We start from the raw sequence: 16,697 nt of genomic DNA on the forward strand, positions 1-16,697 counted from the left end.
CCAGCCCCTGATAACCACCAACCACCATTCTGCTTTCTGTTTCTATGAATTTAACTGCTCTAGATACCAAATATAGGTGGAGTCGGTACAAATAAGACACCATTTGCCTTGTTTGGTGTGCCCTGCTTATTTCACTTAGCATAATGTTTTTTTTCAAGGTTCATCTTATCGCACGTGTCAGAAATGTCTTCTTTTTAAAGGCTGAATAATATTCCATTGTACATATACCCCATTTCGTTCATTCAGACGTTGAGGGACACTGGGTTGCCTCCACCTGTTGGCTGTGAAGAATAATGCTGTGCCCCGATCTCGTTGGATCCCATCATTCCACGCAGTGGCCTGTTCTCTGGCCCCATCCTGCCTGTTCTGTAGTTGGTCACTTTCTCTTCCTTGAAGCCCCCTTTTCACCTGGCTTCCAGGGCACCTCCCTCTCCTGGTCCTCTTGTCACAACATCTCAGTTAATGGCAGCTCCATCCTTCTGATGGTCAGACCGAAACCTGGGGTCTCATCCTTGACTCTTCTGTCTCTCATCCAACACTTATCAGAAAATCCCGCTGCGTATACTTTCAGAATATACCTAGAATGTGGCCAGTGCTTCCTGCCCTGGTCCCAGCCGCTCGCCCCTCCCGCCTGAATGATGGTGGCCCTCTCTTTTCTGGTCTCCGGCCTGTGTCCTCTGTCCTGACCTCCTTCCAGCTCATTCTCAATTCAGAGCCGGGGGTTCTCGGGGGCTGGGCGGACTGCCTGCCACTGCTCTGCTCAAACCTCTTACAGCGAAAACTGACGTCCTTACACTTCTTGGAAGCCCCCACGGCCTGGCACGTTTCCTCTCCGACGCCCTCCTTCGCCCGCCCGTCCCTTGAGCCCCCCTCCAGCCACATCAGCCGCAAAGCTCTCCTCTAGCTGGGCGCCTCGGGACATTTGACGTGTGTCCCCACCGGAATGCGCTGTCCTGCACGTCCACAGCATAGCTCGGCCTCGCTCCCGTCAGCCTCTACTCACATGCCACTTTCCTTGGTGATCGTATCTCTCTCGATCGTATCTGAGCTGTCACCAGCCCTGTGAGCACTCCTCTCTGCCTCCTGCATTTATCTTTTCCTCCTCCCTGCCGTCACTGTCTCCTACGGGGCGTGTTTTCCGTACTCAGCCTGTTGTCTGCCTCCCCCCAGAATGTCAAGTCCATGAGGCCGGGGGCTTTTCTTACATTCTGCTCCCTGCCACAGCCCGGCATCTCGCCTGGCACCAAGCTGACAACCATATCCCCGCCTCTCGTCTGGCACCAAGCTGACACTCAGTAAATATTTGTTGAATGTACATGAAAGTTTGGAAAATAGATATAAAAACATTTTATAATTCCTGCATTATGACACAATTATTTTTTTAAAAATTTACCTTTACAGATGCCCCCCTTTTCCCCCCATTGACCCCCTCCCCCCCTCCCCCGCCCCTTCCCCAGCCTTTGCCACACTGTTGTCTGTCTGTGGGTTGTTATAACATAATTGTTGCCAGCATTTTTTCTTACCTTTTACTTTTTCTTACATGGTTACATGTAAGAGGTGAGCCTTTTCCCACCACACGCTCCTGGTAAGCCTCTTTTTTTTTTAAGTTGCTACATAATCTTCCTGCTTATTACTTGTTAAACAGCTACATAATGTTCCACTAAGTGGATGTAGCAACTTGACTTAACCTTGTTGTTTTGGTCAGCGCTGTTGGGCGGCGTCCAGCTTTTTGCTATTGTAGATCGCTCCACAGTGAGTGTCAGGTTGGGCACGTGCCCAGCCTCCCGCCCTCTCCCTCTGGAAGCAGTTCCCATTCTGAGCCCCGGTGGGGCCTGTGGCCCGGGCTGGTTCCGTCATGGTTCCCTACCCTCCTGCCTGTGGTGACTGGTCCGGGGCCACACATAGGTCCAGCTGGGCTGGGGACTTCCCCAGCCAGGGTCATTCTGACTCTCTAAGAGGCAGCAGAGAAGATGCTCGGAGGCACCTGAGCTCCGAGTGTGAGTGGTGACAGCATGGGGAGGGCGTTGGGCACATCATCTTTGGATCCAGTTGCTTCACTGTTTGAGCTGCTCCAAGTATCCTTCCAGCAAATCCCCCTTCTCTCTGATCTAAACGGAGTTGGGTCATCTCCCCCATTCTATGCATGTAGGCAGAGCAGCTCGATTTTTTTGGTCCCAGCTGGAGAAACAATGTGAAAGCATCATCTGCCTGGGTTCAGATGCTGTCCCTGCCATCTGACAGGGTAACCTCAGTTTCTTTGTCTGTAAAATGGGAATGGAAATGATCACCCCTCACTTCGGGGAACTGTTTTGCGGATGAAACGAGTTAATGCCCAAAATGCCCTTAGGATGGTGTGTAACAGAGCGAGAGAGCCCTCGCTGAGCATCACCTGTGGCAGCCGCTGTGTTAGCATGCCAGGCTCTTAAACGTGTAAGAGGAATTAAACATAGAACTATCATATGACCCATTAGTTCCCCTCCTGGGCAGACACCCAAAAGAATTGAAAGCAGGGACTAAACACATTCTCGGACACCCATATTCACAGCAGCATATTATTCACACTGGCTCACTGGCAGATGAATGGGTAGACACAATGGGATATATTCATACAAGGGAATGTCACCCAGCCAAAGAAAGGAGGGAAGTCCTGACACATGCTATGACATGGATGAACCTTGAAAACATGCTAAATGAAATAAACTGGATACAAAAGGACACGTATTGTATAATTCCAGTTATATGAGAGACTAGAACAGCAAAGTCATAGCCACAGCAAGTAGAATAGAGGTTGCGGGGCCCCGGGGAAGGGAGAGTGGGAAGTTGTTGTTTAAGGTGTACAACAGAGTTATGTTTGTGGTAATGAGAAAGTTTTGGAGATGGGTAATGGTGATCGTGGTGCAACATTGTGAATGTACTTAGTGCCGCTGAAATGTACACTTAAAAATGGTTAAAATGGTAATTTGCATGTAATATATATTTTACCACACTTTTATTTTAAAAAAGCGTAAGAGGAGTGAGAGAGTGTGAATGGGTGTGAATACGACATCATTTCCTGGGCTTTTGTTTACAGGTTGGAGTTAAATCAGAACGGACCACACAGTGAGTAAATAGACACAAACCAAAACAGAAGTGGTGTGGGGGACGGGGGTAGCTACCCACAGGAACCCAGAGGGTCCTGCTAAGGTCTGACACTGCAGGCTGGGATGTGGTATGGCAGGGCAGGCCACCGGGCCAGAGGGTGAAAAATGACAGAAAAAGAGAGTGTGCCAGCAGGTCACTCAGGTCCCCGGGTCAGATCGGCCCCGCCCAGGACTGGAGTCCATGTGAGTCACAGCTCAACCTCCAGTGGACAAAGGGATGTGGCAGGGAGGGGCCGGGCTATGACTCAGAGGCCACTGCTGCTGTGGGCTTCCTCCAGGCCCCCTCCCGCCCCCTCAGTTCCTTGATTCTGCTTTTCCCTGTGGGGTGGAGGCAGGTGTACTTATTTCCTGTGCAGGCCATTGGGAAGGCTCCCTAGCAGAACCTAGAAGTTTTCCGGAGTTCTTTTGCAGCTCCTTTTTGAAAACAGAAATAGCAGCTACACTGATTGAGCACTTGCTGTGTACTGGTCCTGGGCTCAGGGCTCTGCACATTTCATGTCCTTTAAGCCTCACACAAAAAAGTTAGAAAATGCAGATAATATATTTTACAACAAGAAGGACATCATTGAATATGTTGCATTGTAGCATTTCAGGTGCTGAAGAGTGGATGACATTAAACAACCCCCCTGAGTACTGAGTGTCCTTCACTGGGCTGGACACGGGATACAGATATGACAGCTCTGCTCTCCATGTTTGTAAAACTGTAATGACATTTCAAAAAGCCAGGCCCATTCCGAATATGTTATCATACATGTTACAATAGATAAAATAGGTGGAAACAAACCTACTCTTAAGATTTTTATTTGAGATTGTGGGAAATATGTAACCTTTGCATGCCTTACAGTCACTTCTTTTTTAAACAAATATATCTTTATTGATTTTAGAGAGAGGAAGGGGGAGGGAGGGAGAGAGAAACATCAATGAGGAGAGAGTCGTCAATCAGCTGGCTCCTGCACACCCTCTATCGGGGATGGAGCCCAAAACCCAGGCATGTGTCCTGACCAGGAATTGAACCGCAGTCGCCTAGATCATAGGTCTATACTCATCTGCTGAGCCACACCGGCTGGGCTACTGTCACTTCTTGATGAATGTGGCAATGTTAAGGACAGGCCCAAAAAGTGAAAGCCTAATAAATATGAGGAAAAGGAAATTCATTTTAGTCAATGGTTTAAATCTTGTCTTCTGAAATTTTATCAAAGTTGCTAACTTGGTGACAAAACGGATTCATTTAGGTGGACTCTCCTCACCTTTTCTCCGTCTAATATCAATAGCAAAATCAACAAGAGCAAAAATTAAGCACCTACTTTTTATTCATTACAGTAGGAGGCATTCATTCGTTCAGCAAGTATGTATTGAGTGGTACGAGGCTGGGGTTTACTTCACTGGGAGGGTTATAGAAGAAATAAGATTAGAAATGAGTTGGCCATTGAAGTTGTATGGTGGGCACATTCTTACTACTTTTGTATGTGTTTGAACTTTTACTTTCAAAAAAGTTAAAATATATATAATGTCAAGCATGTACCTCGGGCCAGGCCATGTGCTAGGTGCTGGGGAAGCTTTGGTGGGCAAAACAGGCTCAGACTCTGCTCTTCCAGAGTCAACAGACGGGTTCACTCAGGAAACAGATATTAATCAAATAGTCACATGAATGCAAGAAAAATTACAGCTGGGACAAGTGCTGAGAAGTCACGAGCAGAGATGCAAAAGTCTGCAGTATAGACCCCATTCTACTCAGGATTGGAGGGTGAACTAAGACTTCTCAGCTGGAGGCACCACCAAGGGGGCAGGTGTGTGTGGGTGTGTGTGCTCGCATGTGTACACCTGCGTGGTCAAGGCCGAGAGGTGCCTTTATGTTTCTTTGCCTGTCTGAACCATGGTGTGATAGAAGCATTTTAAGGTAGACGAGTTGACCAACTGCTCTTCAGCTTCATAGAGGGCTTTTGTGGTACATGTTCAAGAAGATAACTGAGATCTAGCATAATTCAACGGCTTGTGATTTTTCCTACTTAGATGAAACCTCCTCCCTCTTTCTTACCTTCACCTACATTCCCTACCAGTCCTTGTCATGCCTTCTCGAATGTTCCAGCAAGGTCCCAGTCCCTTTCCTTACTCAGCCTTTGAGTATGCTATTCCTATTCAGAATGCTTTCCCCATCTCTTTTCAGGACCAGCTCCTTTCTATATGTAGGTCTTGGCTCAAAATGTTACCAGGGAGGCCTTTCCTGAGCACTTTTTCCTGTTTTCTTTCTCTCCCCCATTTTAAAAAAATCTTCACCTGAGGATATGTTTATTGATTTTAGAGAGAGGGGAAGAGAGAGAGAGAGGAGAGGAGAGAGAGATAGAAACATTAATCGATTGCCTCCCATACACACCCCAACCAGGCATCAGACCCAAAACATAGGTATGTGCCCTGACTGGGAATCGAACCCTCAACCTTTTCGGTGTACAGAATGATGCTCCAACTGACTGAGCCACCCGGCTGGGACACTCTCCCCCCATTTTTAATTTGTTTCTTCCCCAGGCTCTGAGCATCCTGACAGCGGGGCTCTGTCTGGTCACATTCTGTGGTCTCCTAGCTCCCAGGCTATACATGCAGATCGTGGGCACTCAGCAGATCCCATTGTCAAAATGGACTTACGGGAAATTGTGGAAACTTCATATGAGATGAGAGTGTTTTGTATATGGTTGTGTCCAGAAATTCTCTCAAACAATAGGAACATCTATATCTGAATCCTGTTGAGCTGCAAGAGGCGATGTGGAATTAGATGCTCTGCAGGATCCAGGTAAAGGATGGGGGGTGTCTGGGAAGCTGCGTCTTCCTCTGGGGATGACAAAGATGGGTCCTTCTTGTGTGTCTGGTTTGTAGTCACGTCTAACAGAATTTTACCCTAAAAGTACACCCCAGTCACCTCTATCTCATATCATACACACAAAAATGTCTAGATGAGCTGAGGACCTAAATGTGGAAGATAAATCAGTGGAGCTTCTACAAGATAACAGAGAAGAATATCTGCATAAAATTAGGCAAGGCATAGATTTCTTAAACAAGACACAATCAGCACTGCCATAAAGGAAAAAGGTTATAAGTTGGACTTTGTTAAAAATAAGAACTCTGTATCAAAAGACAATATTAAGAGAGGGAAAGAGCAAGCTGCAGTCTTGGAGAAGAGATCTGAAATACGTATGTCCAACTCATATATCCAAAATATATGAAGAACTTCTACAAACCAATAAGAAACAGACACTCAGTTTTAAAAAGACAAAAGACTTGGGCACACATGCCACCAAAGAGGATTTCACATGACCAATTAGCATATGGCAAGGTACTTAACTTCAGTAGTCATTAGAGAATTGCAAATTTTAATCATAATGAGATACTACTATATGTCCACCTAGAATGGCTAAAAGGAAAAAGGCTGATAATAAAAGTGTTGGTGAAGATATGGAGCAACTGGAACTCTCATACCCTACTAGTGGGACATGAATCGGTACAACCACTTTAGAAAAACATTTGACAGTGTCTACCAAAATAAAACATATGTCGGCCTGTGTCGCAGCCATTTCACTTCTGGGTATATATACCCAAGAGACATGAGTTCATATGATCCCCCAAGGACTTGCACATGAGTGATCCTAGCAGCTTTATTCATCATTACCAAAAAATGGAAACAACCCAAATGCCTACCAACAGCCACATGGGTAAGCAAATTATGGTCTATCCATACAATGGAATATGCTCAGCAATGAAAAAGAGCCTCTGGGTTGGGCATTGACTGGGAGGGGCATGGGAATATAGATTTTGACTTGGCTGGTGATTACCTGGAGAGGAAGTGAGGATGAACCCTGTGAGAGGCCTGAGTTTTCCTTGCACGGAGCTCCTCCCTGCCCCAGGTGCTAGCAGCGGCTGTTGCTCCTGCCTGGGCGCCTCCTCAGCTTCGAGCATCTCGCCCCCATGTCCTGCGGCGTGGGAGCAATAGCTGCCATTTGTCCCTGGCAAGATCAGCCAAAGGAGGCAGAAAGGGTCAGCACCTGGGAGGGAGGGTGGCCTTCTGTAACTCTGTGCTTTTTCATGGAGAGGTGCATCTAGCTGGTGCTTGCAAAATTTGCTCTCCTTGGACTCTCTGTAATGTCCCAACCTGGAGGGAACTGAATCTGCCCGTCGGCTAGCTTTACAAGGAGCCACGGATTTAATGGTGGTGGTTGGTGTGACTGGATAGGTTGGAGGGGATCCAGTGAGGAGGTAGAACCTGCCTCTGTCTGCCCAGGCACATCACTCAGCACCCACACCTGTGCTGATCCTCAGCAACAAATTAAAGGCTGTCATGTAGTGGCCCGGGGCAGCTCCTGTCTGCTGGGGCAGGTCTCCAGGCCGAATGGACCGTGGTGCCCGGGGGCGTGGCCCGTGCTCTGTGCTTGGGTGCCCTTGCTGGCCTCTTTCTGATGGGAGGACATGCTTCATTTCCAGGCTCACGGCTGGCTGCTCGGGACGGTGTAAACACCCTGGCTGCGGATCCGATTGCCAGCATGGTCGGATTATACTTATTTATGTCTCTGTGGCCTGTCATGTTCGGTAAACGTTTTAACCCACTTTATGAAGAGAAGATGAGGAAAGTGTGAGGGTTAAGAGTGAAGGCCAGAATGCCCGGGTTCTCAGACACTGTCCCAGGAACAAGTGGCAGCCAGTGCTCAGGCACCATGACATAAGAGGGTGAGAGGCACCATTGGGTGGTGGCCTTGGGCACGTTGCTGCTCTGCCCCTCTGTGCTTCAGTTTCTTCATTGGATGACGGGACAAATTAGGGACAAATTTGGACAACAGGTGTTAACAAATCACCCTTTGTGTTGTTATATAGATTCAGTGAGGTAATTAATGTGAAGCACTTGGTGTCGGGTATAGTCAGTGCTCCATACCTGCTAGCGGGGGTGACTGTGATGGGAAGAGCATTTAGGGCCCAGTGGAGCAGTGCGCGGAAGCACTGGGGCTCGCCTGCACATCCACTGCTCAGCCAACACCCCCTGGCTTTGTTAATTTTATTATTCCATCATCTTCCGACAGGCCCCCAATCCCTTATCTACAGTTACAGAATCAAGAAACTGAATGTGTTTTAAAAAGTATGGTGCAAACTCATTTGATGACTAAACCTGACCTGACTTAAGAGGAGGCTATTTATAGTACGTAGCAGAAATAGGCACATGATCAGCTGCAGAAATATTTATGTATTTGACTATGGATGCTGGCCTGGCCCTGCTTGGGTTTTATATAACATACTGTACATACTTCGTATTACTTTTCTGAAATGCAAACGTTGTGAATTCTGAAATGCATCCGGCTCCGAGGGCTGGGAAGACGGATTGCGGACTTGTCTGCTATGGTTTTTTCTCCAATTGACCAGTTAGGACATTTGCTCTTTTTGGCTAATACGACAAGGATGCTGCAATGAGTATCCTTGAGAGACTTGGCATTCCTGGGTCACTGGGCATGCAGATTTTAAACCTTGGTAGCTGTTGGCAGATTGGGTTCCAAAGAGATGAGAGGATATGACTATTCCACCAACAGCGTGTGAATGCAAATTTGGTCATACTACTCCCCTGCTCCCGAGAGCCTCTGTGGCTGCCCGAGGCTGCCACAGCCCAGGGGCTCGCGTCCTAGCTCCTTTCTGTGGTGTCCACAGCCTTCCCTTCTTCCCAATCTCTGACTCCCTGGTCTTTCTGCTGCCACCATACTTGGGCATCAGCCCAGCTGCAGAGTCCCATGGTCAGCCAGTGACCATTCCCCACCCTCTCTGTGTGCCCCAGATGGGGAGAAGGGGCTCAGCCATGGGCAGGACAGAGCTGCTCCTGCTCTGTGGCCTCGCCTTCTGGGGAAAGCTGGGGCCCTGATTGAGTTCTGGTGGTCATGTTAGGTCATTAAAGGCCTCTGAACTGAGAGGAGCTAGAGAGGGAGTAGGAACAGTGGGGACACTTCGTGATAAGGCCCTGACGCAAATTTGGGAGGAAGATTTGTATGTTCACGTCTATGGGAAGCCCTTGCAGAGGACTGAGCCAGGGAGTGACCTGGCTGCCTGGGCTTGTATTTTAAACGGCACAGGTCATAATGGAGGAGGTAAGTGGTGTTGACAGTTGAGCTGGAGGGAAGGAGACAGAGGGAGAGGGCCTTAGTACACAAGGGTAAGATGAGAGAAAGGTCAATGACACCTCCCAGATCTCGGGATTCAGGGTGAAGTGGACAGAGGTGCCCAGCCCTAGCACTTGTTGGTGTCAGGTCCTGGGTCGGGACATTTCCCCATACCCTGTGCCTCACTGCTCTCATCTGTGAGATGGGAGCTGCATGGCCCCTAGTAGGGCTGTAAATGTTGACAGTGCTAACAGTAGTCAAGCGGTTGGCACGTCGTGGGTGCCGGGCAAGTGCAGATCTTCCCACCCTTTTGCCATGAAGCCTCTCAGCCTCCCCACACCTAGCTCCTGCTGGAATTGCCCATCTAGTCATCGGTCTCTGGATTCCTCTTCTTGTCAGCTTGCTTTTGTTTTCCTGCTGGGTTCTGAGTCCCTCAGAACTGGAAGCACAGGTGCCAGAGCCTAGACATCTGCTGAGGAGTCCCTAGGTGAACCCAGCCACTCCCTGTAGGGCAGGAACTATGTCTCCTCAGAACTGCTTACAAGGGCGGCCCTGGGTGTAAATGCTGCTGGAATGGATGAGCGTGTGAATGAATGAACCACCAACAACTGTATGAACCGATGCAGTTTCCAGAGCAGCCCAGTGCTGGGCCTGCTGCCGCAGTCACCTGGGAGGGGCCCATAAAGTGTGAATGCTCAGGCCTGGCCTTGGAGATTCTGATTCAGGATTCTGTGCTTGGATGGTTCTGTGCCCCTCCCCATCAGGACAACTATGGGCTCTGAGGACTGTGAGTCCTGGCTCCCACATCCTGTGACTGTCATGGAAGTGAAAGGTCCTTGGCTTCAGGTCCCACCCTGCTGGGTGAGTGGTTGGTTTTCTTGGTGCCAGGTCACCAGGTGGGGTTTCTGGGTAGTGGGAGCAGCTACTCCCCTCTTGTAGTCAGCAGGACTTAAACTGTCTGGCTGTTTTGAACTCGAATGTCTCTCTGCTTCCTCCAGTGATTACCAAGGGCAGGCGTCTTTATCACAGCTGATTTCTCAACAACTTAGGGGCCTGTGCCCCCAACTTTGCTTTGGTTTGTGGTCTCATTCATCCTGCTAGCCCCTTGGGAAGGGATGATGGGGATCAGCTGCTCTGACCCCTGCAGAGGACAGGGCTCCAGTGCTGGCTTTGCCCCCAGAAGCATCTGCCCCTTCCCATTGTCTGTTCCTCCTAGCACACAGAAGAGTGATTATAACTAAGTGGAAGGGTCTTCACTCCCCTCTCCCTCCCCCTGCACATTTCTGGGTGGGTTTTGTAGAAAATGCCGTCTTGCTCTTGACCGGTGCAAGTTCAATGAGTGATCGAGGTCCCATTACAGTGTCAGAAGTGTCTCCCTGCTCTATTCTCCTGGGCCCGAGCATTGGGCGAAGGTTCAGCTGCTGGCAGAGGGAGGCCAGTGCTGCGCACGTGACATGCCTGGCCAGACTCCAGATTGCTCACTGCTCATTGTCATTTCTTGTGTGCCATGGGCGTGTGCCTCTCAGAGAGGAGGGGAGGGATCTGGAACCCAGGAAAGCCTCTCGCAAAGCAGATCCAGGTTTCTGCCCGGGGTCAGGGAAGAGGGGCTCAGGGGCTGATGGCCTCTGTGGGTCTGGGCCAGCAGGAGGGGTGGAGGCTCAAAGGCTCGTCCACCGCGACTGTCACTCAAGTCACTTTCTTTGTCACTGTGGCTTGGTTATTGCCTCTGGAGATCTCTGTGCCTGTGCAGTCTTGCCTTCTGGGTGCGTCTGGAACGGCTCCTCCCTGGGTATTTTCATGTTCTTGGGAAGTGCTTCCCCTTTCTTCTCACCCTCCTGTTTGCTCAGCATCGCAGCTCCTGGAGCCTCAAATTAGAGAGCACGCAGCCTTACTTCAGAGCCCGAGGCTTCAATCAGTTGTCTCGATTGTAAATGTTTTTATAATTTTCAACATAGATGCCTTAGTAGCTACAGAAAATCGTATGTTATTGTGGAAGTAGGGTATCATGGAATCACAACTCTCTTGCTTTCAAGTTGCATAAACTGAACCAGAAGCTCTTAGAAAAAGAAACAATGGTTTAATCCCGCTGTTCCATGTAAACAAGTGTATGTTCGGGAGAGAGCGAGAGATTGGGGTGGTGAATCTGCAGGTCCCCCAAGCTGGCCCTATTCCTCATGTGCCGCAGCGAGTGTGGGGCAGTCCTGTGTGTGAGTCTGAGGGTACAGGTCTAAATGTTCTCTTGGTCCTGACCACTGGCTTTACCTGGAGGGCAGTTGAACACCCAGCGCACCTCCAGCACTGGGCCTTGCTGGGCTCCTCAGGGCAGGTAGAGCCCCTCTCCAGGCTGTACCTTCCTGAGGAGCTTTCTAGGGAAATTCTGGACTCTGCGGGATTTTCTCAGTGACTTTAGAATTTGCCCTCCAGGCTGCAATTGGTCCCCATTTTCAGGGTCTTTCTCAGATGACACTTGGTGTCAGAGCACAGAGCTGGAGCTAAGATTTAGCCAGAGGGTTTTATTGTACAGGGGAGTCAGGCTGCATATTTACTCAGGTACCAGAGCCTATGGGTCAGTGGAAGTTTGGAGGCTTAGACCCAGGGGTCAGACAAACTCAGCTGTTTAATCCCCATTGTCCACTTCCAGCTGCTGGAGCTTGGCCCAGATGCTTATGCTGGAGTTTGCTGCATGCTTTGTAAGATGTGGACAACATTGTGCATCCCACTGGGTTCGTGTGTGACTTAATGCGGGTTTAGAGTAGGTCCTTGATGTGTCTTGGTCACCTCCTTCCTTTAACTGAAGCCCCATAGATCTCAGAGAATTTTAAATCGCCTCCACTGGCTGGTAGCCACATACAGTTTCATGAAGCATTATTTACAGTTGGGGTTATAAGAGAGCTCACCTTTTCGCAGGCGTTGTGCAGCACCCTTTGGGCATGTAGAGTGCTCTACTCAAGCACCTGTCCTTGCAGGCAATGAACGATGATGGGGGGGGCATCCCAGACCGCCACCCAGCAAGTGTGCTGTGTTTCAGTTCTGTGCAGGCAATTTTAACCTGGCTGGTAAAGGACCAGGTCAGGAAAACTTTCCCTGCCCAGGAAATCCAGTTTTATCCCAGCTGGGAAAATTGACACGAGGCTTCTACTCAGGTCATTTAACATGACTGTTTTCTCCATTTTTGGACTTCTGTTTGTGGGAGGAGGGACAAGCATCACTGTCTTTTATGCTTCTGTCCTGGTTCTTCCAATCACTAGGTCTGTGAGCCTGGGCAAGTCACTTGAACCCCTCTGTGCCTCAGTTTCCTCATCTGTGAGGAGATAAGAGTCCTTGCCTCACAAGGTGCTGAAAGAGTCAGTGGTTTCTAGCATTTGGAGCTCTATGCAGGGTGCCTGGCACATAGGAAGGCTGTCATCGTTGTTGCCTTCAGTGAGGAAGAGAACAGTGATGACAGTGGGGACAGTGATGCCATGGTTTTCCAGATCCCTGGGCAGCCTGCCTGCTGTCCCTCAGACCGATTCTGCTTGGTCAGTGTCCATCTTATAGCAGACAGCACACATGGGAGACCCCAGACTGCTCTGACCCCTGTGTCTCCCTCCCTCCTGCCTGTGGGTCCTCCCTGAATGCTCTCTGTCCATCAACAAAAGGGTCCCGAGTGACCCACTAAAGATGTCATTGGAAGAGCCCTAGAGAGAGGCAGGCAGGTGGTAGTAGCTTTGTATGAAGTAAGGTTTCTAAGCTTATTTGTTGCATTGGAACTATTTTGTAATATGAGAACTTACCCCTAACCCCAGCATCTGAGTCGTCTAGGAGAGGACATGCCCTGGTTGAAATCAGAATACCCGTTAGTCTAATGACAGGCATCCTGGAGCTGGATAGGACTTGACCCCTGGTGGTGTCCCCACCGGACCCTCATTCTAGAATCTGAGACCTGATCTTCTACTGGGAAGACAGGAGACTCATGACGAGGCCCTGAGGACTGACCTAACCTCCTCTCTACCCCTCCCTGAATGAGCCTGTGATAGAGGCCATGACCACACCGTTGGCTTTTACACTTGCCGTGAGGACTGGACCGTTACCTGCCGCTGTGCACCCTCAGCTTGGCCTGTCCTGGTAAGTAAGCCGCGTGGACAGTCAAATGCTGAACCTGAAGGCTGCCTGGCAGGAGTGTTCAAAGACCCTGTTGGAGCAAGTATGACAATACCCTTAGCCTGTTGCATCCATTTCATTGTGGGGCATCTTGACTTTGTGTCTAGAAATACAGTACCCAAAGTCCCCAGCATATACCTTCCTTTGATAGAGTGACGGGGCTGGGGCGGGTATTGTGGGGTTTTGTCTCTTGGAGCCTCATTTTTCTGTGAATCTTGGTAGCCAGCTCCTCATGGGGGCTGTTTATTTCATAGCCATGTGGTGATGGCCTCTGTGGTGTCATGACTCTGAGTAGGCTGTGTCATCTCTCATTAGAGTGCAGAATTCAGTTAGCTGAATGTATTCATTTGTTCAACAGTATTGTACTTGTCACTGTGCTCGCAGTTGGGGAGCCACAAACCCCTGTGCAGTTGGAGAGACATGTGCACACAGTGAGATCTGGGTGAGGAAGGAATGCGCAGGAACACTGGAGAGGCCCTGGGGGTGCGGGGGGGGGAGGGGGCTGTGGGAATGTGAGCAGTTGGGTTTACCGGATATCTATCAGACGTGGACCTCATTTCCAAACCTTGCCCCAACAACACCCCCACAGTGTCTGGCCTCTAGGAAGGATGGAATAGAAATACAAATAAAAATAGATAACACTAACCACTAACTGAGTACGTCTTCTTGGCTAAACACTCAACGTAGATGATCTCATTTAACCCTGGGGCGCACAACCCACTGAGGTGAGAGCCCGTCCGTGATTCCTGCAGGCTGGCAGAGGGGCCGCTCCCCCTGAAACTGCATCTCTCTGTTACTGCTTAATCACACTGTACCATCATGGTCAGTGTGTTTTTAAACTTTGCGACAGCTTTGGCAACCCCACAATACATAAACACTTTTCTTTGTTCTTGTAAAACTGCTAGCGATACAGATGTAACTGAAGCCTGTCTTAACCTCCAGCCAGTCCCAGGTCCCTCCCCAGAGGCGGCCATTTACAAATAATGCCCCCTTAGTGGTCCGCAGGCTCCTGGGGCACAGGCTCTTTCCCCTGTGTCCATGTAGGTGTGTGAGTGGATCCGTGGGAGGACGGGGGTGGGGCCGTGGACGGCACAGGTGTACTGCTGTGTCCACGCTGGCCCAGCACTGGTGACTGACCTTGGGCCAGGCCTCAAGAGTAGGAGGGCTCAGGCCTGACCCCACTGCCAGCACTGTGGGCCTCTGCCCTTGTCATTACCGCTGGTTCGGTTTAGTGGCCTCAGAAGCCCTTAGACGAAGTGGCTTTATTTTCAGTCAAGGCCTCTGGGTCACTCTTGGCCGTCGGGGAGGTGAGGTCATCTGGAGCAGGTGGTTTGGGACCTTGAGGTCATAGCCTCAGTTGCCCAGCCAGCCTTCAACTCTGACTTTGGTTTTGGCCCTGAGGTTGGCAGACCAAAAAAAAAAAAAAATGTATCCAGCTCTCTCCCTCTTCTGATAAAAGCCTAGAGGACAAGCTCTGACTGTCGTTGACTGATAAATGTTTATGAAGCCTGCTGAATGCCAAGCGGATGCAGAGCAGGGAGTGTGCGGAGCTTTGGCAAGTCTGTCCAGAGGGCGTGCCCGCTTTTGAGGACCTGAGGCTGAAAGGATCTCATCTGATGAAGAGTCTTGATTTGTTATTTGTGTACTTGTGAAGGTTTTTGGTGGTTGTTGTTTTGTGGGGGGGTTTTTGGTGATCAAGCATGTCAAAGTGTTTATTAAATGCTAATGGCATGCCTAACCCCCAGTTTGGGTGGGATGCTCCAAAAGCAGAGTGAGGTCTGGGTCAACAGCACAGGCTCTGGAATCATGGGTAGAAATCCCATCTTCCCTGTGACAACTTTGGGACCTTGGGTCAGTTAACCGGCTGTTCTGTGCCTCAGTTTCCTCCTGTTCAAAGAGGGCTCATGATAACACTCACTTCACAGGGCGGGAGAAGAGGAAATGAAATAATGCATGAGGAGCACTTAAGCTGATGCATGATAGATGCTCAACAAAGGCTGTTCTTATTAGTAACTATTAATTAGAATTAGAAGTTCACGTGGAGCCAGAACTAGGAGGCAGGGAATTGAGTGTGTAAGAGCTAATTCTGTTCTTGAGAGTTTGCAGACTGTTTGGGGAATTAGACTAAGGCTCTTGATACTATTAGCAATCGATAGATGATGGTAGCAGTTACGTCCAGGTGGTGTGGCTTGCATTGCAAGTCCTACAGAAGTTTGGGGGAGGCCCCTGGGAGGAGATGGGGCTCACCATGGGCATGCCAGGTGGTGAAAGGAGTGAAGGAGAGACAGAGGAAGGACCTTGTGGCAGGTGGCAGGGGAAGATTCTAGGTCAGTCTGGTGGGCAGCGCTGGGCAGAGCGCGGGGTGCTGGGGAGGGCAGCTGGGATCTGCCTCGTCCAGAGGTGAAGGGGCGCTGCCCTGGAGCGGGAATGGGATGAGAGGGGCAGAGAGGCAGCAGCTGCTTCTGCTTCCTCTTTTTTCTCTCTCTTCTCTTCCACCTGTTCCTCCCCCTCTTCTTCAGTTATAAATACACTTATTGTATTTTTCTAGCTATGGATCTCAAATCGTAGGATGCAGAGCTGGGAAATTTAGCATGGCTGTATTGATTTATAGAAAACAAACACACAGCAACTGTATTTTTTGAGAGGATCCCTGAGAACTCGGGGGGAGTGTGCAGAAACCTTTGACTAGACAAAACAGTTGCTATAAAAATTTTAGAGCCTCTTACTGAAAAGGGCCCATACCATGACTGTACGGATTGATGGAGTTCCACAAACTGAACACATCTGTGGAAGCAGCACCCAGATTAAGAAGCAGAACCTTGCCAGCACCCCAGGGGTCCCCTTGTGCCCTCTTCTACCCACTGCCCCCCCACTACGCCCGCCATCCTGACAGCTAACAGCTTGGGGTAGTTTTACTTGGTTCTTCGCTTTCTGCAGACAGTCTCATATAGCAAGTGTTCTTGTGTTTGGTGTCTTTGGCTCAGCATCGTCTTGTGAGAGTCATCCTTGCTGTTACATGTAGTTGTAGGTTATCTGTTCTCATCGCTGTGAATTACCACCATTTATTTCATTCATTCTACTGTTGATGAGTATTTGGGCCACTTCTGGTTTGGGGCTGGAGGTAGGTCAAATAATGCCCCCTAATCCCTTGTCACAGGCACCATTCACCGGCAATGCCCTTGTTTCCTTACATGGCAGAGTTAAGGATCTTGACATTGGGAGATGATCCTGAATTGTCTGGATGGCTCTAGTGTAGTTGCAACGAACCTTAGAAGAGGGATATGGGAGGGTCTGGTTCAGAGAA

At 49.5% G+C, this 16,697-nt stretch overlaps 1 protein-coding gene across 2 annotated transcripts in view; it reads left to right on the top strand.

Moving 5' to 3' along the window:
* Window positions 1-16,697, top strand: part of ARHGEF3 (Rho guanine nucleotide exchange factor 3) — a 273,431-nt gene that overhangs the window by 12,729 nt on the left and 244,005 nt on the right. The window lies entirely within an intron of this gene.

Source organism: Miniopterus schreibersii (genome assembly GCF_964146895.1).
Source record: "Miniopterus schreibersii genome assembly, chromosome: 15".
NCBI lineage: Eukaryota > Metazoa > Chordata > Mammalia > Chiroptera > Miniopteridae > Miniopterus > Miniopterus schreibersii.